At 39.8% G+C, this 23,265-nt stretch overlaps 1 pseudogene; it reads left to right on the top strand.

Annotated features, from left to right (window-relative positions):
- Positions 1-20,906: 20,906 nt before the first annotated feature.
- LOC101536956 (ATP synthase F(0) complex subunit B1, mitochondrial-like) lies at positions 20,907-21,758 on the top strand (annotated as a pseudogene).
- The last annotated feature ends 1,507 nt before the right edge of the window (positions 21,759-23,265 follow it).

The following is a 23,265-nucleotide window of genomic DNA, read 5'->3' as shown; positions in this document are numbered from 1 at the left end:
TCCACACCCCCATCTGGAAGAGTAAAGGTGATGTCGGTGGACCCCACAGTCGCTCTCTCTCCATCCACCTCTGCTACCCTGGGACCCAGGGTTTTGAATTCTTTTCTCACCTTGCAGAAAAGAATTTCAGGAGTAAACGAGCAGTGAAGTAAAAACAGATTTTATTTGGAGATCTTTGAAAGGGAGGAGAGAAAGTGGAGAGAGTAGAGAGTAATGCACTCACTCTTAAGCTCAGGCTTTCCCAAAGGTGGAGAAGCCCCTATACACACTCCAGCACTAGATGTGGAAGCATGAAAGTCCACATCCTCAAGACAGGAGATGCAGATACCTGCCACATGCGCTCAGGTGCCATGTGTGCTTGGCCATGTGGGCACAAGCAGCACATGGGTTCAGGCAGCATATGCACTTTCTTTATTCAAGGTGGCTTTTATAGGGTTTGCCCAAACTGCCCTCATGTGGGGCTTCTAAATGGGTAAAATTCCATTGCTAGGGAGGTTTTCAAGGGCGGGGTGGGGGTTGGAGTAGAGTTGGGAGTCATTGATGGTCTTTGAAATTCCTTTCCTGGATGGAGCTTCTCTCGGAGGGGGGTTCAGCCTTCTCTGGGTGTGTTTGCAGGCACCAGGTGAAAGTCTTATCAGGCCTGAGTTCCTGTTTTCTGCAAAGTTAGTTTTTTGCAACTTCATAAATACTGTCGACAATATTATTTCCCAGAAAATCCATTTCCACTGCCTTGGTTGGGGGTGCCTCCCCTATCTACCTGCCTGCCTACATCAAAGGGAGACTCTCCTCAGCAGTGTATACAGTCAGAGATGTTATCAGTCTATTTCCTGCTGATGTACACTGCTGTTGAGCCCAAGCGGCCAGGTTCCACTCCCACCCATAAGTACTGATCTCAGGAATTTGAGGTCTATTATCCCCCATCTGGATGTGTGTTCTTGCCCCAGACATGAAAAGGCACATGTAGCAGATAGACTCTGAGGAAGAATCTCTACAAGCCCACTTCACTGACCTTCATGTCCATCAGCCCAGAGACTCCTCTCTGCTGGATCTATAGTCTGACATTTCCTGTTATGAATGAACCTGCCCTCAAGCCTGAGGCCACGCCCCAAAAAATCGCCATCAGGGGCCATTATGTTCTGTGGGTCTCTTCATGGCTTCCAGGTAATGCCTGAGATCCCTCTGAAATGGAACTTTTATTTGGGTAATTCATATCAAAATAATGCCTTTTCATGGTTCACTGGTATGGCATTCAAAAGGAGAATCACCACAAAAATATAATAAAGCACTAATTTCATGATTTCCTGGAGTCATTCAAAGGTAGACTATGCTAAGTATTGAGACAGAAAAAAAAATAATCCAAAGAATATCATTAGAATTTTCCACATCATTAAAGCTTCTGTGTTAACTTAAGTGGGTTTGCAAAAATGTCAAACAAAACAATAATATGGCATTTCTAAAATACACAAAATATGTTTAAACAAATGCCTAAGAAGCCGTTAAAGGTGTCTTGTGATAGGTCCTTATCTCCCAACAACCTCAGAAACCAGTAACTGAGGTTTTCTTTGTCATTGGGTTGGGAAATGGAATAGATCAGAAAAGTTGGTCCAAGGACTGCATCATGCGCCTAAGGAAAATGGGGTGGCCACAATAAAATGATTAAAGTCTGTTTAACAAATATATTCTGAGCACATATACTATATACCAGGCATTCTACACAAAGGGTTTTTTTTGTTTTTGTTTTTTAATACCTGGTTCTGAGCCTTGGGCACTTCCCTGTCTAGTGCGAGTGACTGATATTCCAGCAACTGAGCCTGATGAAAGCACAGGGTGCCTCTGAGGTATAGGCTCTCACAGCAACCTGAGAGCTTAATTTTCAACTCTTGCTGAGCTGGATAAGTCATTGCTCCTTTCTGTGCTCCCTTATGTCATGTCAAAAATGAGGACGGTAATAAAAGTTTAACATATATACAGAGCCCAAAAGATTGTTACCAGCTGTGTGTGCTGGCCGTTATGATCAGCTGTGTGTGCTGGCCATTATGATTGCCAGTCTAATTAACAGGGCACTCAACGTATGCCTTCCCCCCTCTACAACACCACCAAAGATAAGGTTTGGGGAAGGCTTCGAGAGCTGTGTTGTCAAAGATTAGGGGAGTTGGAAACTTTAAAGAGGAGATAGGAGGAAGATGGAATAGCATGAGCAAAGTAAAGACAACAAAAGCTATGTTTTCCAGGAAATTTTGTAACTGTAGCTCATGGTGATTCAATAAGTTTTTTAAAATATATGTTTTCTGGAGAAGCCTATCGTGGGAGTAATAATAAGATTTTGAGAGGTGGATAGTAGCAAACTAGGTATGGAGCAGCTCTTGGGGGATCTATAAGTCATGCTTAGGAGTTTGGCTTCCGTGTGTCAGAAGCTGTTGAAAGGTTTTAAGGAGAAGGGCTACATAATCATATTAGCAGCCTTGGAAGCAGCTTGACATGGGAAGAAATTAGAAGTAGAGTAAGCAGATCAAAAATTGATATAATCTTTCTCCTATGAAATGATGAAGACACAAAGTTATATGGATCAAGAAAGAGAATCAAGTTATATTTAGGATAGTCAGTTGAAGATGGCAACTTGAATCCATGCATTATAGGGGCCTTCCTGTTGGAATATAGCTCTAACTATTTCAGGCATAACATTGGTTTGCCCTTTCTCCCTTGCTACAGGGATCTTCGGTTTATTGAGTCACACCCATCACAGTGCCCCCAAGTCACTGCCATTCTTTTGTTTATCTATAACCACTTTTCTATGCTCTCTTCCCCAGCCAGTTAGTCAGCTTTCCCCCTAATTATTTCTGTTAATTTTTAAGGTCAGATCCTTCTAGGATATTGAACTTGTATTGTAAGTTAATAATGCCTTTCTCTTCTCCTTATGTCTTTTGAATAGTTTAGTTTAAAACAATGTCCTTTTTGTATGGACAAAGGAAGACAGTTAATATTATGCTTTTGTAACTTGGGTGTAAATTGTCTCCAAATAATTTTCACTCCTGGGCATCTGCTTTCTTGACTTAAGCCTCAGTTCCCCTTAGTTCCTAGCATCCCAAACTTAGGGTTCCAGCGAGGGACTGAATGGACCCAGGGCAAGCTGTGAGCTACCCTGGAATCAAAATGGGCCAGGCCAAAGTGCTACAATACTCAACTATAAGTTGAAAGCATAGTCATGGACAAATGCTGCCATGATCTAAAAGTAAGGACAAGATTAGGACCCTGCTAGGGATAGGAAAGACTAATATGGCCTGAGCACTCTAGTCTGAGGTTGAGATGACCCCAGGAGAGCAATTCTATAAGCTTAATGTATCTCTTACTCTGTCCATACAAAATGTTATTATTATTATGAATGCCTATATTTTTGTTGGACAAGGAGAGGAGAAACACACCCATGGGATTCTGTCTTGGATAGGTCATCTTGCTGAATGAGTATCTGCCCTAGAAGAAGCATCCCCTGAGGGAAAAATTTTACCCCTATTGATTGTGACCACACCTATGTGTAAGCCCCAACCCCTCATACTTGGGGATTTAACTAGACTGTAAGAGGGGCCTGGGGAATCCAGAACCAGAAGGAGAATTACAGAGTGAGAAGGAGAATGAAGTGGTATCCAGAAGGAGAATGAAGTAGCATGGGGGAGGAAGAAGCAGGAGAAGAATCAGAGGAGAATGGAGATGGGAATGGAATAAACTGCAACTGACACCAACCAGCCTGGCTCTCATTCCTTCTTTTCACCTGCCCATCCCATTCGACCTCCCCGGGGTGGGAGAAGAAGCATGAGACTACCGAATGCAGGCAGTGGAGAGAGAGAGAGGTACAGAAAGCCACGTGAGGCCCCCTTTGTAATTTATCTTTGGTAAATACACATTTTCCCCTGCAGTTCTCTGGGCTCTGTGAACCATACAAGTCTGGGGATTGAATTGAGGGAACCTTGCATGCTAGGCATGTGCTCCAGCTCTTATAACAAGGATGATGAACTTTGTTTATGCTAAGGACCATTTGACTATTTATAGTATCATTTGTGGACCCACAGTATAGGCCAATGACTTGGAGAACCAATGAGAAGCACACTTGCCCAACCAGACATGTGCCAGGGCCAAACCACACACTTCTTCAGCCTTTTATAGTCTGGAATCCAGATGTTCCCCTCCTCTGACATCTTCTAGACCCTTGAAAGCATGCATTTATCTCTGTTCCCTCTAGAAATTTCACTAAAGCCATAGTATTTTTAAACAATAAGCCTTAAAGACAAGAATAGAGTCAATAACAATTAATTTTTAGATACCTGACAGGTTTCTAAAACCACACAATGAGCAAAACTAAGAATCACTTAAACAACACCACAGAAGACCCTTTGTGTGGGGCATGGGCAGCCTTGGGAACCACTGCAATGAGGGAAGTGCAAGAGCCCATAGGAGATTGTCTAGTTAATGGTCAAAGAAAAAGTCTGGGCCCAAGATCAAGAACTATCTTTCCTACTGGAACATATCTCCTGTCTCTAGTACAGCATTGCCAAACAAATACAGTGTGAGAAACATACATAATTTTAAATAACCTACCATCCTCATTTTTTTAAAGGATGACCAAGGTTCAATTCCTCCATCCCTCTAGGAGAGCCTGGCAAGCTACTGAGAGTATCCCACCTGCACAGCAGAGCCTGGAAAGCTACCCATGGCATATTCAATATGCCAGAAACAGTAACAACAAGTCTCACAATGGAAGCATTACTGGTGCCCGCTTGAGCAAATTGATGAACAATGGGACAACAGTGCTATAGTGCAGACCAAGGTAGGGCAGTTTGGGAAAAGTCTTACTATGTCACCTCTGTAAAGGTTGACTTTTACATTATATCATATTCTCTCTATATATACACAACAACATCACAACCTCTAATGTGTACTTTCTCTCCCCCCACCCCCACATACACATACCCTCACATTTTTCTAAATAAAATGAATTTAATACAAAAAGGGAAGAAGAATTGGGTTAAATTAACTCTAATAATGCAATTTATTTAGCCAAATGAATCAAAAATATTATCACTGTATCACTGTTGTCCTGTTGTTCATCGATTTGCTCAAGTGAGAAACAGTAATGTCTTCATTCATCCCTGTCGCATCAGGGTCAGGAGAATGAGGCCCATTATTGTTACTATTTTTGGCATATCAAATACACCATGGGTAGCTTGCCAGGCTCTGCCATACGAGATTCTGCATCACTCTCTTACAGGAGCTTTGTTTTATTGTCTCTGGATCTTGCCATTGATGAGATTACATGGCACTAGGGGCAGTTTGTGGGTGTTACTGCCAAGCTACTGGAAAACTGGGGATCTGGGTGGAGAGGTCCAGTCCCGATCCGAGCAGGTTTGGAGGTCTTAGCCACATGTCCCGCATACCTGGGTTCCTTTGACGGTTCCTTCATGGGTGAGGCTCATCCGAGTGTGTAGAGAGTGGCCTTGGGCATGGCTGTGGCTGAGTTCTGGAGGTTTTCGGTTGCCGGGGCTCTACTTGGGGTGGGGAGGGAGACTCAACCCGCTCCCCTCCTCATTATTCAAAATTATTGATGAGATTGTTTATATTCTGCTTTCATATTTACCAAATACCTCTGATTTTATTTAACATCATTGATAAATTTTCATAGGAAATACTCTTATCTGTTTGATTTCATAAAATCTACTATCTAAAAAGTAGATCTATATGTCCAATTATTTTTACCAAAACAACAAGCAAAAGTCTCCCAACACCAAATATAATTGGCATTTTAAAAAATAATTAATTATGCGTGTGCGTAGCCTCCCCTACCTCCTCCTACTGCCAGAAGTCCCCAGTAGCCACACCAGCTCTCCACAGCTGCCACCATATAAATGGTTCAGCCTCACTGCTTCACAATTAATCTCAGAAGAGATGCAAGCCAAATCGCTGAAACTTATGGGTACTGGTCTTGAGCCAAAAACTCTGGAGCACTCTTAGGAGGGTGGTGGGCCGACTCCTTGACCTACTGAAGCCCCAGAAGCTACACCCACATACCCCACAACCACTGCCATATGGAAAATCCAACTTCACTGCTTCACCACTAATCTCTGAAGAGATGCCAAGTTAACAAAACTCCCAGATACACAGATCCTGGAGCTCCTAGAGCACTGTGCAACACCGCCATATTCCACAATCCTTACAGCCCCAAAGGAGCACAGCAAATTAAATAGGAAACATAGAAGTAACATAGAAGCCAAGGCAGAACTTGCAACAAATAGCTCAGTAAATCCTTAAATAATGACTGTAATAACCCTGTTGTGAGATATCATAATTTTTGAAAACTTTACTGAACTGTTTTATGATAATCCCACTCACCTTTTCATTGTAACAAGCAATATAAAATAAATTATTTTGTACCTGTCCAGGGAGCAGGCATGGGGTGGGGGAGGTGGGAAACTGGAGACAATAGTGAAGAGAAGGGCACACTGGTGGTAGGAATGGTGTTGAAACATCAAACACCTGAAATAACTGCATTATGAGCAACTTTGTAAACTACAGTGATTAAATAAAGTTTAAACTAAATAAATATAAAATAAATTAATCAAAGGTTTGAGTCTTCAGTTGTACTAGCTACATTTCATCTCATGGGCTAGTAAGTTAGAGAGTTCAGTTTTTATCTCTGAATTAAGGGACACCCAACCATCTGAAAACAGAAACATAATAGTAGAAACAGAGGAAGTTCAAAAGCATTTGTGTTTTGCATTAAAAGTTGAGTTATCCCATCTTCTTCTGGAGTCTAATCATGAACACCAATGATTTCTGTTAAGCCAGATCTATACTCTCCATAGAGGAAACTATAAGGTTTTTCTCTAGAAAATGTGACCCATCTAACAATAATGCTGAAACACATGACATCACATACAGTCTCAAAAAATTACCGAGTGTTGTTGTGTCCCAATCATGAACAGATAGATAAGGACCCTCAAACCTGTGAAAAGATATCCGCACCCAGACAAACCAAAACAAATGAAAAAAAAACACAATTTTAGGTAAAGAAACTATAGTAGAAAAAGTTCCCAACTATCTACTGGTAGCCCAACAGAACAATGCTAAGATTCCAAATTTATTAAAATAGAATAACTTGCAATTTTTGAATAATATTAAGTAAACAAGCAAGAAGAACTATTAGAGCTTGATAGGAACTATGGCAGAAATAAATGATTAAGTAGAAGTGAAGGAAGATAACAATGAGTCAATCTCCCACAAAATACAGGACAAGATAAATAGAAAATGAGAGAGAAGATTTAAAAACTAGAAGTTCAACTCTAAAGATCTAATAGTTGAAAAGTAGAAAATCTAGATATGGAAAATAAAAAGTGGTGGGGAGGGGAATTTTTTTTTCTCTAAGAAAAGAAAATATCCTCTAGCTGAATGACATGTTTCCAGAATGAAAGGATCCATTGCATATCCAAGCACAGCTGATAAAAATAGTCACTCTAGACACAGAAGGGATTTCAGGTCCCTGGGGCAAAACAAACTCCCCTGAAACCTTACAGAGAGTGGGTGTAGACTATTTTTTGGGGGGGTGTAGACTATTAAAAGATTACAAGTAATCTATCTAAATATGACTGATAAGAGACTTTCCAATAGCAACTCGGAAATATAGAAGAGAATGAAACAATGCCTTCCAGACACAAAGAAAAATAATTTTCATCTTAGTATTTTATCTGTTTATGATATCAAATAAATGTGAAAGCAGAATAAGAATACTTAGGTAATTGCCACTTTAAAAAATTTATGACCAGGGCTAGAGCAATACAGCAATAATACAGGGCATGTTCCTTTCACTTAGCCAACCCTGGTTCAATGCCTGGCACCTCATATGGTCCCCTGAGCACCATCAGGAGTAATTCCTGAGTGCAGAGCTAGGAGTAATGCCTAAGCACCGCCACGTGTGCTCCCCCTTCACACACACACAATGAATAAAATAAAATTAAAACATATGGTGTCCTGTGAATCTTGTTTTTTTCTGTTTGATTTTGGGCCATACCCAGCAGTCCTCAGTAGCTATTTCTGGCTCTGTGCTCAAAGGTTACTCCTGGTAGTGCATAGGAAACTACATGTAATGGTAGAAATTTGAACAGGATCGGTCAAATGCAAGACATGAGACTTGACATCGCTACTATCTCTCCAGCCCTCCAGTGATGCTTTCTTAGGAGGTTAGTAGAGGACAAATGAACAATGATATAAAAACCTGATAAAGGGAGTAAGTATAGAGAGCAGAGTTGGCAGAAGCTTCCAAAGCAACTTCTTCTGGACGTTAATAAAGTGACTTATATGTTTGAACAAACTGAGAGGAGATTTTGACATTGGGAGAAAGCACAAGGATTGAATTAGTTAAAAGAACAAAGAAAGTGATGAGGGAATTTTTAATGGAAGATAATTATAAATTCCACAGAGAACAAAAAGTAGTGCAAGAAAGGGCAATTAATAACTAAGTGGCAAATAACATTTACATAATCACAATCATATGAACATGGAATCTTGATCAAACCAAAATTATCACATGGATTAAAAAAAGTAGATAGGATAGTTGCAGATGTGTGTGCTGTGTGTACATAAGGAGGAAGGGTGGAATGAGACTAAATTCTCAACGTTCTCAGAGAATGCTGACAGAACAAATTAAGGCTGAACTACCAAGAAGTGGGAATATAAACAGATAATTCAAAGCTGGAGGAAATCAGTACAATAACCACAAAAGGAATAAGAATTACCAAGATGGAGTGACCTCAGCTGGGGATTACCATATTTTTGTGAAGGATTATCTGATAACCTATAGGGCCATACACAAATTTTACTTAAAAAATTAAAATTAAAACATTTATCTCAGCTGGGTATAAAACCAAATCTCCTACTCCTTCTCTTTGAAGCCATTCTCTAATAAGTGCTAATAGACATTCTTCGCAACCTCTTGTTTTCATTGTTAGTAAAGTCCCTTTTTGCTATTAAAAACATTAAGAGAGATAATACATGAGGTAAGACAGTTGCCTTGGATGCAGCAATGTTAGTTAGAGTCCACAAAACTATATATGTTCCCATGAGCACTGTGAGGGATCACTCCTAAGCCCAAAGTCAGGAATAACCTCTGTATACCACCAGGTATGATCCCAAATCTTGATAAAAAATTAATTTAACTAAAATAATTAATTCAAATATTAACTACAAGAGTTCTTTAGATCCAGAATCCCCAAGCTTATTTGACCCACCACAAACTTTAAACAAAAAAGTCAGTACACCAAGAAAAGTGACTTTCTTTAGAGAGACAAATAGAAAGTATCCCTCCAGAGTTGGAGAGAGAGCAAGACGGATAGGGCACTTGCTTTGCATGTAACTGACCAAGGTTCAATCCCTTGTATCTCATATAGTTTCCTGAGCATCACCAAGAGTAATTCCTGAGTGCAGAGCCAGAAGGAACCCCTGGGCATCACTAAGTGAGCCCCCCACCAAATAAAGGAAAGAAAAGAAAAATAAAAGTATTCTTCCCAATACCCAAGGTTACTACCACCCCCAATTGTTCTAGTGCCATCCTGAGGTGGGAGTGGAGGGCTAGCATCATCCACTTTGGAAAAAAACTTCTGTAGACACTTAGATTGACAGGACTCTCTAAATTGTGATAAGTTTTATTGCTTTTGGCTAAGATCAAGTGTAAATTGTGACAAGTTTTAAAAAGTGTGACAAGATGGGGGTAGGATGTTAGTCTGTTCAGGCTACCAGAAATCGTGAGTGATACTGTAGAATTTACTGTAGAATAGCTAACAAGAATTTATTCTCCCACTGTAAAACAGCTAACAAGAATTTATTCTCCCACTTCTGAAAACTAAGAGTCGAGATCAAGGTTCACGGGGGTTGGGTTCTGGTGAGAACTCTCTTTCTAGTTTTAGACAACCACTGTCTTGCTGTGTCCCCATGGGTCCTTTTATGAAACCAAAGTCCCAGGGGCTAGTAACCCACCCATATAGACTGTTTAACTTTACAAACCCTCTCTCTAGATACAGCATTGGCACTGACTATTAGACCTTCAACCTTTGAATGGAGATGGGGTGAGCAGACAGGGCAATGAGTGGTAGTGGGCTTCTAGTTTAATTAACTGGATGGATGGGGGGTATCACCAAATAGACACAAAATCTAGGCAGGAAACAAGTGGCTCAGCAGTTTGATGATGACAAGTATCAGTTAGGCTAATTCTCTGGGGTACCCAGGAGGAGAAATCTACTTGTTGATTGTATATATATGAGTCCAGAACTGAAGGTCCAGAGCAGATCTGGAAATCACGCTCAGAGATTGCTTTTATTATAGTGATTATAGCCACCAATTGTCCTGGGAGTGGAATGTGGTAAAAGCAAAAGGAAAAAATTCAAGAGAACTCAGACTCCTAAAGATCACCAAGGCTTAAAGCTGAGTCTCACAATAAGGAAATTGCAAGCAAAGTGATTGATCTGTTGTCGAATGGTCCAGAGAGACCCGATGGGGAAACAATTGGGAGTTGTCTGCTTGGAGTGATGATGAAGACACTGGCCACTTTCCCAGAGAGGGCTGAGGATAGACACAGAAGCCAGATGACACTAATTTGAGGAACTGACAGATCACACACCTTATCTCTTCAAGCTCAGTGACTTCAAGTTCAGTGACCACATGCTTGCTTGGGGGAAACCATGGGAAAGCTAAAATGCAAAAGAAACTTTTGATGACTGAACTTGAGTCTCTGAAATTATGAGAGGCTGTGGGACAAAGCCTGTGGCAGGATAAGCTGTAGGAAAAGCACTCCAACATGAAAATGAAGGGAATAGGAGATTAAAAAAAAATGAGGGAGGAATTTGGAGAAAAGGGGAAAATATGGAGGTTGAATCTGCCCTCAATGTAATTTCTTAAATTGTAAGTGAAAATATCCGTACACACTCTAGTGTGTGTGTGCCAGTGTGTGTGCATGCATGTGTGTGTGTATTTTCACATTCTTCATCCAACCCTTTCTCATCTTGCTTCTCTGTATTGCAGTAACCTTACCCTTTTCCGTTCAGTGTTCCCACCCCTGTCTGTCCTTTGATGTGATCTTTGCTGAGCCTCCACTTCCACTATGACCAGCCTGAGCGTGAAAAGCAAGCACAAAGTCAAGAACTAACTAGTTAGGGGGCAATGGGGACAACAGCTGGAAGCACAGGTGGGCTATCACTACATTCGGAAAGACGCCTTCACGGCAGATAGAGATGATACCATCCTCTTCCTCAGTACCTGCCCAATAGATTGGGAAAATGGAAGAATGGTTAACCCATTAGCGCATGACAACTTTATCAGATCCTTCTAACCTTTCCAGATTAAACATTTTTTCATATTCACATCTATAGACCATGGTTACACATTTTATATCCATTGACTAAGGAAACAATTTCAAAGAATTCTCTGACTCTACTCTTGCATTTCACTATTTCCATTTTCACAAGAACTTGTGAAAATATTTTCAATATAACTGCATATGAACACTTTAAGTTATCCTTATCAATAAGCAATGTTGGGTGAGCATACACATCATTGGAACACTTCGTAGTAAGTTCACTTTTCCCAGGTTGGAAGAGATCGATCCAGGTTATTTGGGGTCACTGTTAGTGGGAGGAGAGTGTCTGTCCCAAATGACAAGTACCTTCATGAGATGGAACCAGGTATGGAAATATCAAGAAATGGGGATGCTCCCAGAGCTGGAAAAGGAGATGCCAAGCTTCTCTAGAAAGATTCAGTCATACATGTTTCTTCACTTTATACCTACAGCTTGCCACCCATGCCTACAGGCAGCAGGAAGAAATATATAAATGAGTGTGTGACTTGCCATACTTAAAGAGCATCTCAGTAGAGATTGTGGCAGGGAGGAAATATTTATATTACTGTGTCTGTTATAATCACAGGATGCTATGTACATTCATATATACCTTCTCATTTGGTCTTTATTATGACCACTTGAAGTAGGGATTGTTAGCCTCATTTTAAAGATATGGAATTTGGGTGAGCTGAGTGGTGAACCTTTTGTCCAGGTCACAGTCAATAAATAATGGAGGCAGGAAATACCCGCAGATTCTGTAAAATATAAATTTGCCTTGCACTGCAACATTTTGCTTTTCATCCCTCGGAAACACAGAAATTTTGTTGAGAGATGGGAAAGAAGTAGGGGTGGGTGGTAGTCATCCTTTAAGCTGGCTGCAGGCAGAAGGAACTCCTCTTAATGGCATTTCCATAATTAGAATGCATTTTTTCCCTGATAGTTATAATTTAGGCAATTGCAGTGACATTTAGCTGAAACCTGGCGTGCAAGATGTTCATTTCTCTTAAAAGTTCACTTTTAATTGGCCCCATTTTTTTTTCTGCAAGACTGGAAGAAGTGCAGAATGTGTATTTCTGATGTTTCCAATATTGATGTCTGTTTGACACAAGTATTCAGTTCCCGGAATTTATTTGAATCCCTATTTGTAGTCATAGAGGACTAGATAGAAGAGGAAGATAAATAAGCAAGAAGGGAGGGAGGAATAGAGGGCTTCGTAAGACAAAGGGACAGCTTTCTACAAGTGTTCTATTCCCAAAGGGACTCCAGAATGCAAAGTACATTCTGTAAACACTGGAAGGATGCAAATGCTGTCCAAGGAGATTGTACCCCTTCACTTCCACAGTTTCCAGGGAAACACAGGTCGCAACCACAAGACACACTTTATCAGTTGTAACAGACCTTATTAGGTCCTTCACCCTAATAAAGTTGGGTCTCTTTTGAATAAGATAGATAGTGTTTGGTCCAGTGAGAGAAAAAGTGAAGTCTGAATCCTCCAAGACATTTCTATGCTCAAATGTCAAGGTCCTTCCTTAAGGAGCACCCCAAATTCCAAAGAGATCTAGAATTTGTATTAAATAGAAAAAAACAAGGAACCAGGACAATGTAGTAAGGAGAACAAAGAAAAAATATGGTAGGAGATAATACATAATTTTAAACCCATTCCTGCTCTGCAAATTATTCTCTATGTAAATTTCACCTGAGTTTTGTGGGCCAAATGAAAAGCAAATAGTTCTAGGCTTATTGTGAAGACTGTGGCATTTTATTTAGTTTAGCTGTATCTAGTACTTAGATCAAACTAGATAGTTTAACAATCCCTTCTATTATCCTAAAGAAAGCATAGAATAGGGGCCATAAAGGTAGTTATGTGCTTGCTTTGCAACTGGTTAACCCCTATAGACCTTTGGGCACCAGGCTTTTAGCCACTACCAGGTGTGATCCCAGAGCACAGAGCTAGGAGTAACTTAGTACAGCTGGATGTGACCCCAAAACAGAAACAAGTTATAAAAACTGGGGCCAGAGCTATAGCTCCAGTAGGTAAGGTGTTTTCCTTGCACAAGGTCAACCTGTGTTTAATCCCAAGCATACATATGGTCCCCTAAGCCCCACCAGGAGTTATCCCTGAGCACAGAGCCAGGAGTAAGCCCTAAGCACCACAGGGCATGACTCCAAAGATAAACAAACAAAGCTATAAAATTAATTAGGAAATTAAAAATTCTCAGTGTTCAAAACTATGTAAAGATGAATCTCAGAATATATTAGTCAAAATGTTGATGGAGTCAATAATTTTCTTGAAAGCATTAGCAAGTCCAAGTGATCTTGAATTTCAATATTCATGGCCTGTTAGTTTATAGGAAACAAGGTGCCAAAGCTGTGACCTATCCAGAGCGTCTATGTGTATCTGTGCAGTGGGGGATGGAGTAACTAACAAAAAGACTCACATCCTCCTGCATAAAGCTAGAAACCCAAGGGGTCATATCCTCTAAAGGGTAAAGTAGAAATTATAGCTTATCCCTTGACCCCAAAGAGGATAGTAAATAAAACTAACTACCTCGCACCTATAGAGAGGACACAAGTTTCTAAGAATTGCAGCTACAAATCTCAAAGGTCAAAATCAGGATTTGAAGCATAAATTGATAATTCTTAGATTGTTCACAAAATATAGAACTGAAAATACAGCTTTCAAAAATCTATCAAATAAGCTTTCTATGGAAAAACACATCAATTCAGGCCTCATATAATTTCATCAGATGAAACTCAAGGAATATAAAGTTATACACCAAAAAGCACCAAACACGAGAATAAATGATACCACAAGGAAAGCCAGCAGAAACAATATCAGCCTCATCATACCTATAAAGACTAACATATGTGAAGTACTAACAGCTGTTAAATATAAAATATGTTTGGTAAGTGTAGAAAGAAAAGGGAAAATAAAAATAAGAGTAGGGAGAGCATGATAAAACATTTGGAAAAGAATCAAATGCACCAATCTACAGACAAGGGAAAAGGCAATGAATAAATATTTATAGATAGACCTAAGACATATTTCATCAGCTTTAAGGTAAATATTTTTTAAATTAACAAAAATGAGACCCATAGGCATAGAACATATGCCTTGCTAGCACGTGGTCATGAATTCAATCCCTGGTTTCACCACAGTGCCAAGTATGATCCTGATAGCTTAGTTGTTTGCACCTGGAAGCCCTACAGTCTACTCTTCCAGACACCACAACTTCCAGCTGCAACACAGCCTAAGGACCACAGAGGTATATGACCTCTGGTGAGCTCCATAATAAAAACATGTGCAACCCCCATATCCAGAAAGGGCAAACCTTGGCAAGCATGTATGTGAGCACCTCAGTGACTGCCTCCCCCACTGCAAACACTGCAACTGGAATAAGCATACCTTACCACTAAATGAGTGATCCTAGCAAGCACTACAGCTAAAGAAGTGCAAACTTTGTTGAGCACTGAGGCCAAGTGTACAAGCACTACAATCTGATACACTACTCCCAGCAAACACCAAAGTTAAAATTTATGACCATCACTGACAGCCTTGGGTGCAACTCCTAGTCATACACAGGATCAACAATGAAGGCAGGTAGAAATGTGGGGAGGGAGGAGAGAGAGGAGAGGAAAATTCTACAAAATGCAACATAGAACTTTTCTTAAAGTTTATTATCTGAAAGAAATGTTAAGAGACATAGACACTGAAATGACCTAACCAAAGTTTCAAAAGAAAGAACTTATATCTAACCAAAGTTACAAGAGGGAGAAGTGTTTGAAGAACAGGGTAGGGGAGTGGCGGAAATAGTACAAGGCTGATGCACTTGTCTTGCATGTGGCCATCCCTGGTTTGAATTGTGGCACTTTCTACTGTACCCTAAACATCTCCAGGAGTGACCCCTGAGACAAAGCCAGGAGTAAGGGGCAAGTACATGTTGTGGCCAAAAAATAGTGACTAAGAACTTATATATTTTGATTAACTTATATTTTAATCTTTAGATTCAGAAAATTCTAAGCAAAATAATTAAAATAAACCATTCTAAGACATGGCATAGTGAATCTGCAAAACACCAAAGACAAAGAATGTTTCACCTTCTACCTTTCTAATCCTGTAATCTCTACATAGCACATTTTGTTACTTCTCCCTTTGTTCGTCTACTTGTAGCAAAGGCAGGATGATGGCATGAGGATGAGGATGGAGCCAGTCAGTAGATGGAACATATCATGGCTTTGCAACTTGCCAGCTATGAGAACTTAGAAAACATTCTCAACCTCTTATCTAAAAATTCCTAAAAACTGAGTTAACAATGACTTACTTATGGATTTTCCATGAGACTTAACTGAGATTATCTGAATGTGTCTGAAATAGAGCAGTTGCTACTTCTTTCAAAGAAACAATTGGGAAGAGACTTTTTCTCCCAGAGATTCCTGAATCTCTAGCCATGAGCTTGTTTTTCTTTGGAGGACCTCCATGTACTTGAAAGGAATTCTTCAATGTTCTTTTCTTAATGGCTTTATTTCTTCAGTTGATGTCATGCACAGCTCAGAAGAAAATTGCTGAGCCAACTCTATATCACCTCGTTCTCTTCCCTACTTAATCTCTCTCTCCACTCTCTCTCCCTCTCCCGCCACCCCACTTAATGTACTTCTAAATCTTTAAATCTGAACTCTGGATATCTGGCTCCCATGCTGTAATCAGATCCAGGAGGGACCAATTGTCTTAAGCCAAGGATAAAGTGGCAAGGCAAGGAAAAATGCTTGCACATTCTCTAAGGATAACTGATGTGCTGTGAGTTTTAAGTCAGCTCATCTTTGCAACAATGATTGAGAATTATATCATATACGAGGCTGGTGGGTATAAGAGGAAGTTTGGCATATGTTTGCCCAGTTCCACAGCACAATTTGAGTATTAACCACTTCTTCTCAACTACACATATACATTTTGTGCTTAAACTTAGTTGTTTGATAGAATACCAGATAGATTCTGCACTCCTCAGACAGCCTGCCATTCAGTCAGCACTCTGTTGAGATACCAACTGAGCATTTTGTGTGAAAAGCTCAGCATTGACACTGAAGCCAAACAATTAAAAATGATACATGGCCTCTCTTTTCTGAGAACCTATGAGGGAAAAGGGCAAGCAAGCTCATTTCATCATCATAGAATTAGAAAGCCTTCATAAGTTGTCTAACATCTCCTCCTTCCCAACCTAGTCTCTGATTTTTTAGTCTCTGATGTAACATTTCCAGGGAAAAGTAGTTTAGATCTCTGCAAAGAAGCTTCTGCACCTCAAAAAATACCATGACCAGAACACAAAAACAATCTACAAAATGGGAAAGGATATTCACCCAATACCCATCTGATAAGGGGCTGATATCAAGGATATATAAGGCACTGGTTGACCTCTACAAGAAGAAAACATCCAACCCCATCAGAAAATGGAGCGATGAAATGAACAGAAACTTTCTCAAAGAAGAAATTTGAATGGCCAAAAGGCACATGAAAAAATGCTCTTCATCACTAATCATCAGGGAGATGGAGATTAAAACAACAAGAAAATATCATCTCACACCACAGAGACTGGCACACATCCAAAAGAACAAAAGCAACTGGTATTGGCATGGAAGTGGGAGAAAGGGACACTCCTTCACTGCTAGTGGGAATGCCAACTGGTTCAACCCTTTTGGAAAACAGTATGGACGATTCTCAAAAAATTAGAAATTGAGCTCCCATTTGACCCAGCAATACCACTTCTGGGAATATATCCCAGAGATGCAAAAAATTATAGTAGAAATGACATCTGCACTTATAAGTTCATTGCAGCACTATTTACAATAGCCAGAATCTGGAAAAGACCTGAGTGCCTGAGAACAGTACTGGTTCAAGAAACTTTGGCACTTTTATACAGTGGAATACTATGCAGCTGTTAGAAAGGATGAAGTCATGAAATTAGCATATAAGTGGATCAGCATGGAGAGTATCATGTTAAGTGAAATGAGTCAGAAAGAGACAGACAGACATAGAAAGATTGCGGAATATAAAGTAACTTTTGTGGAATATAAAGTAACAGAATGCGAGACTTATACCCAAGAATAGTAGAGATGTGTACCAGGAGGATTGATCCATGGCTTGGAAGCTGGCCTCATATGCTGGGGGAAAAGACAACTCATATAGAGAAGGGACCACCAAGTAAAGGGTGCTTGGAGAGTCCACTCGGGATAGGAGATGCGAGCTTAAAGTAGACGATTGACCCAACATGATGGCCACTCAATATCTCTATTGCAAATCACAACACCCGAAATAAGAGAGAGAGTGAAAAGGAATGCAGGGTGTGGTGGGGGGAGGGGTGGGGATGGTGGGAGGGATACTGGGATCATTGGTGGTGGAGAATGGGCACTGGTGGAGGGAGGGAGGGATGGGTACTCAATCAGTGTATGACTGAAACATAAGCACGAAAGTTTGTAAGTCTGTAATTGTACCTCACGGTGATTCATGTAAAAATTTAAAAAAAAAATTTTAAAGAAAAAAGAAAAGTCTTCCATGACAGGCTGTCTGAACATGAAAAGTTGTGCTAGCAGCTGGAAAGTTCCCTCCATGCATTAAAGAGCATACAGTGCTAATCCACAAAGCAAAATGTGGAGTTAGTTTCCATATTGCAGCTATACCAGGTAATTTGGTTGTCCCAGACTTGCTGTAGGAAGACAGCAAGTATTAAGTGCCTTAGGACAGCCACCTGTTCTCTTGAATTTGGTCCTTCCATTATGTCTTGTAAATGAAAAAAGTCTCTCACCCAAAGAGACATACACCTGTATAAATGGAGTCAGTATGTAGTCAATATACAGATATACACCTGTAAAATTAAGGGGAAATCTCCCTATTCATAATGCTTAGTATAACAGCCATTCATTGGCATTTTAGTCAAAAACCAAGGCTAAGAGCGTTTGGAAATATTGTCACTGTCATCCCGTTGCTCCTCAATTTGCTCAAGCAGGCACCAGTAACATCTCTATTGTGAGACTTGTTACTGTTTTTGGCATATCAAATACACCATGGGTATTGCCAGGGTCTCCGAGAGGGGCGGAGGAATTGAACCCAGGTCAGCTATGTGCAAGGCGAACACCCTACCCGCTGTGCTATTGCTCCAGCCTATTTGTAAATATGATGAAAGTAATTAAGTTAGCTAGAAACCATGGAACAAAGGAATGATATACTGATGGTTCCCTGAATACCATAAAATTATCCAAAAAAACAGCCAAAAAATGTCAACCTCAAGATGAAAGAAATGATACAATCATTTGACATAGAGCTTAAAGTATCAATGTTATTGTTAATGCCTTAATGAGTGTTTATAAACATACTTGAAAAGGGAAAAGTTGGAAAATGTCAGCAAAGAAATAGAAAGCATCAGTAAATATAGAGAATATAAAAGAAGTACCAACTGAAAATTTTACAAATTTATGAAGAAGGGGAATTAGCAAAAGTGTTCTAAGTGTGAGGACATCAATTTGTTCCCCAACCCTGTACCACATGCAACAACCATAATACCTGCAGCACTGTCATTTGGGATTTCTAGTGCACCAGCAAAAATAATATACTATATAGGGGCCAGAGCCATAGCACCACCACGAGTCATTCCTGAGTGAGGAGCCAGGAGTAAACCCTGAGCGTCGCTGGGTGTGACCCAAAAAGAAAAAAAAAGTAAAAAAAAAATGTACCACATATCCAGGAAAACACAAGTAAATGTATGAACACTACGGCCAGATGTGCAGCCTCCAGCAAATACCACCAATATGCAAGAACTGAAGTCAGGTATATGCAACCTCTGATCATTGCAACAAAAATGGAAGAGGGGGTAACAAGTTAAATAAATGAGTAACTCTTAAAGCAACAAGAGATAAGCATTTTTGTTTCTAGTATCCTGAATACATCAAGCACAATGCTGGCAGTTCTACTGTCTGAACCTGACTGTCCATAATCCCAAGTATCATACAAAAATTACTATAAGTACATAAGAATATAATTATAAAAATTGTTCAGGTAACCCACAAGAAGGCAGGAAAATTAAGTAGAAAAATGAAACTAGAGAGAACAGAGAAAATTAAAATGACAGATATATTCTAATATATAAATATTTACATTAACTATAAGTGGTTTAAATGGATTAATTTAAAAGAAAGTGGCACAATCATATACTGTCTATAAAAACACACTTCATGGCCAGAGAGATGGTAGAAGAGGTAAGGCATTTATTTGCCTTGCATGCCGCTGGCCCTGATTAAAATCCCAGGTACCATATATGGTTCCCTGAGTACCACAAGGGGTGATTCTTGAACTCAGAGCCAGGTATGAGCACATTCTCAGGGTGTAACCCAATACTCCCCCCCAGAAAGACTCACTTCAAATATAATGATATACATGAATCAAGGGATCAAAAGGATGGGAAAAGTTTTACAAACATTAAAGTAAAATAGAAATGATCATATTAATAAAAAAGTGTATTTCGGAGACAATAAATGATCAGTCATAGAGGGACACATTTAGCAATAACAGGGCAAACATACTAAAAAATAGAACGACTCCAACTTGATATTCACCAAACAAGAGATCTGCAAAACATATGAAGTAATAATAGAAATAAAAAGAGAAATGGACAAATCAAACCACAATTTTAGCTGGTGATTTCAATGCCCCATTTCAAAAATGAAATAAGTAGGAAATCAGCATATATGAAAAAGCCAAGAGCACATTCAGGCAAAAAAGATCTAATTAACATTTATAGAAAACTTACTCACCAATAGCTTTATACACATTCATCTCAGTGCCCATGGAACATAAACCCAAGTCAATCTTACCCTGGGCTATAAAACAAGCCACATTTTTAAGCCAGAGAAAATACGTTTTCACCATAAAATAATCTATTTTATTACAATAAAGCTTGAATTCACCATCAGAAAGGTAATAGGAAGATCTCCAAACATCTGGAAACTAAACACATACTTCTTTTTTTTTTTTCTTTTTGGGTCACACCCAGTGATGCACAAGGTTTACTCCTGACTCAGGAATTACTCCCGGCAGTGCTCAGGGGGCCATGTGGGATTCTAGAAATCCAACCGGGGTCCTCTGCATGCAAGGCAAACACCCTGTCCGCTATGCTATCGCTCTAGCCAAATACATACTTCTAAGTAATCCACGGATGACAAAGGAAGTCTTAAGAGAAAAAAATTATAATTTTGTTTGTTGTTTGTTGTTGCTGCATTCAGGGACAGCATCTTTTATGTTATGTGAGGACTGCACACTTGTGGCAGCGGTGGGAGCTGCATACTTGGTTTGCATTCAATCGTGCCCTGTAGTGCCAGGGTTCAAATTCATGCGCTCCTGCACGCAAGGCAGGTGCTCCTTATGGAGTAACGTGCCCGGGTTCCATTCAAGGAAAGTGGGAAAGCGTTGTAAGTACCTTGAACTAAATAGAAATAGAACATACAGGAGGTCCGGGTCCCTGGGACCTTAAGACGGCTGCTACCTGGACCCTTTCTGACCATGCTGTCCTGTGTACTAGTTTCTGCGGCCACCGCAGCAGCCCCCACTCTGAAGAACGCAGGCCTCCTCGGATCGGGGTTATTGCAGGCAACAAGGATATTTCACACAGGGCAGCCAAGTCTCGTCCCTGTACCACCTCTTCCTGAACATGGAGGGAAAGTACACAGGGATGATCCCTGAGGAATTTTTCCAGTTCCTTTATCCTAAAAGTGGTGTAACAGGACCCTATGTGCTTGGTACTGGGCTTATCTTGTATTTCCTATCCAAAGAAATAGATGTGATTTTCCCAGACACTTTCTCTGCCGTAGCAGCAATAGGGTTGCTTATCTATTTGGTAAAAAAATAGGGTGCCCCTATTGGAGAATTTGCTGATAAGCTCACTGTATCACTGTCATCGTCGTTGTTCATCCATTTGCTTGAGCAGGCACCAGTAACGTCTCCATTCCTCCTAGCCCTGAGATTTTAGCTGATAAACTCAATCAGCAAAAAATCGCCCGGCTAGAACCGGTGAAAGAGGCTTCCTTCAAGCAAATTAACAATGCGACTGAGATGGAGAAGACACAGCAGGCACTGGTTCAAAAGCACCATTACCTTTTTGGTGTCCAGAGGAATAACATTGCTATGGTCTTGGAAATTACTTATTGGAAATGGCTGCATAGAGTACACAAGGAGGTAAGGAATCGCTTGGACTGTCGTATCTGTTCGGAATATGATGCGTAGCAGATGATTAACTCAGTGAAGGAGCACATGGTGCCGAGCATTTCTGCCCAGCAGGAAAAGGAGACAATCGCCGAGAGCATTTCAGACCCAAAGCTGCTGGCAAAGAAGGCTCAATCACAGCCAGTTATGTAAGATGGCTGGCCCCTGAGCCAGCTAGAGGCAGTTGGCACTAAATAGAAACTTTCCTGCTTGACTGAATCTTTCTGTTTTGCTGTCTACTGAAGTTACAGTTTACCTTTAAAGTTCAGTTTTAGCGAGAGAATGAAAGAATGAGCAATGTATTGGCCAGTGAGATGTTTCCCATCCTACTTTCTCTGCGTTTTGAACTGTTCTATGAACACATTTAAATACACAGTTTGTCTTTAGTAAAATTTGGTGCCTGACTAAAGGTTGTCCAATTATATTTTAAGCTTGTAATTAACTCTATCAGCTGGGAATAAAGTAACAGTTTAAACAAGAAAAAAAAGAAATAAAATATATAAAAATCAGTGGGACATGAATGAAGCAATGTTGAGGGGGGGGAAATGTAGTACTAGATGCATACCTTAGAAAAGGGAAAGTATCTTAAATGAATGACCTAATTTATCTCAACCATCTTGGGGGGAAAAGCAAAATAGGAACCAGAGACATAGTATGTAAGTCACTTGCTGTTTATGTGGCTGACTTCAGTTTAAATATTTGGAACCATATATGGTCCCCTGAATACCACTAGGGATGACTCCTGAACACAGAGACAGGAATCACCCCCAGAAAACTGCTGGGTGTGGCCCTCAAAAAAGAGCAAAATAGATCCAAAGTGAACAAAAAAGAAGGAAACAACAAAGAACAGAAATCAATGATGGTGAAAATAGAAAAGCAATAAATAAAACTAATAAAACAAGGTATGAGTTACTTGAAAACTAATAAAATTGACAAATCTCTAGAATAAAAAGGAATAAAAAAACATAATTTCCAATGTCAGGAATAAAACAAGGGGTGTCAGTGTAGATCCTCTGAACATCAAAGGATAATATGAGAATACACAAATTTACATTTTAAATTTGGTAACTTGCACAAAACGAGCCATTGAAAAACAACAACAACAACAACAAACTTACCACAACTCACCCAATAGAAATAAACTGGTTTTTTTTTATTTGTTCTGTTTTGGCTTTGTTTTGTTTGGGGCCACACTCAGCAATGCTCAATACTTACTCCTGGTGGGCTCACAAGCAGTATTGGATGCCAAGGATCTAACTCAGGTCAGCCACACGCAAGGTATTTTCCCTATATACTATACTATTGCTCCAACTCCCAAGATAAACTGTTTTAGTATTACAATAATTTAATTCATATTTTTAAACTAAAATAAGGAAGGAAAGAAATCTCCAGAAATAAATCCTCCAGTTTCACTGGAGAATTCTAAGAAAGAAGAATACCAATTCTACAGCTTCTTGCAAGAAACAGAAGAGGAAGAAATTCTTTTCAACATTTTATAAAACTAAAATTATCCTCCCATAAAAGCAAGAGAAAAACTTATGAAAAAAGAAAAGTACTGACCAATACCTCCCAGTGAATATAAATACAGAAGCCCTAAGCATAGTACTAACAAGTAGAACTTGACAATATATCTTTAAAAAGCACTCAGTATGACCAAGTG

The sequence above is a fragment of the Sorex araneus genome, chromosome 6, assembly GCF_027595985.1.
Source record: "Sorex araneus isolate mSorAra2 chromosome 6, mSorAra2.pri, whole genome shotgun sequence".
NCBI lineage: Eukaryota > Metazoa > Chordata > Mammalia > Eulipotyphla > Soricidae > Sorex > Sorex araneus.
This window is presented reverse-complemented; position numbering and strand designations above follow the sequence as displayed.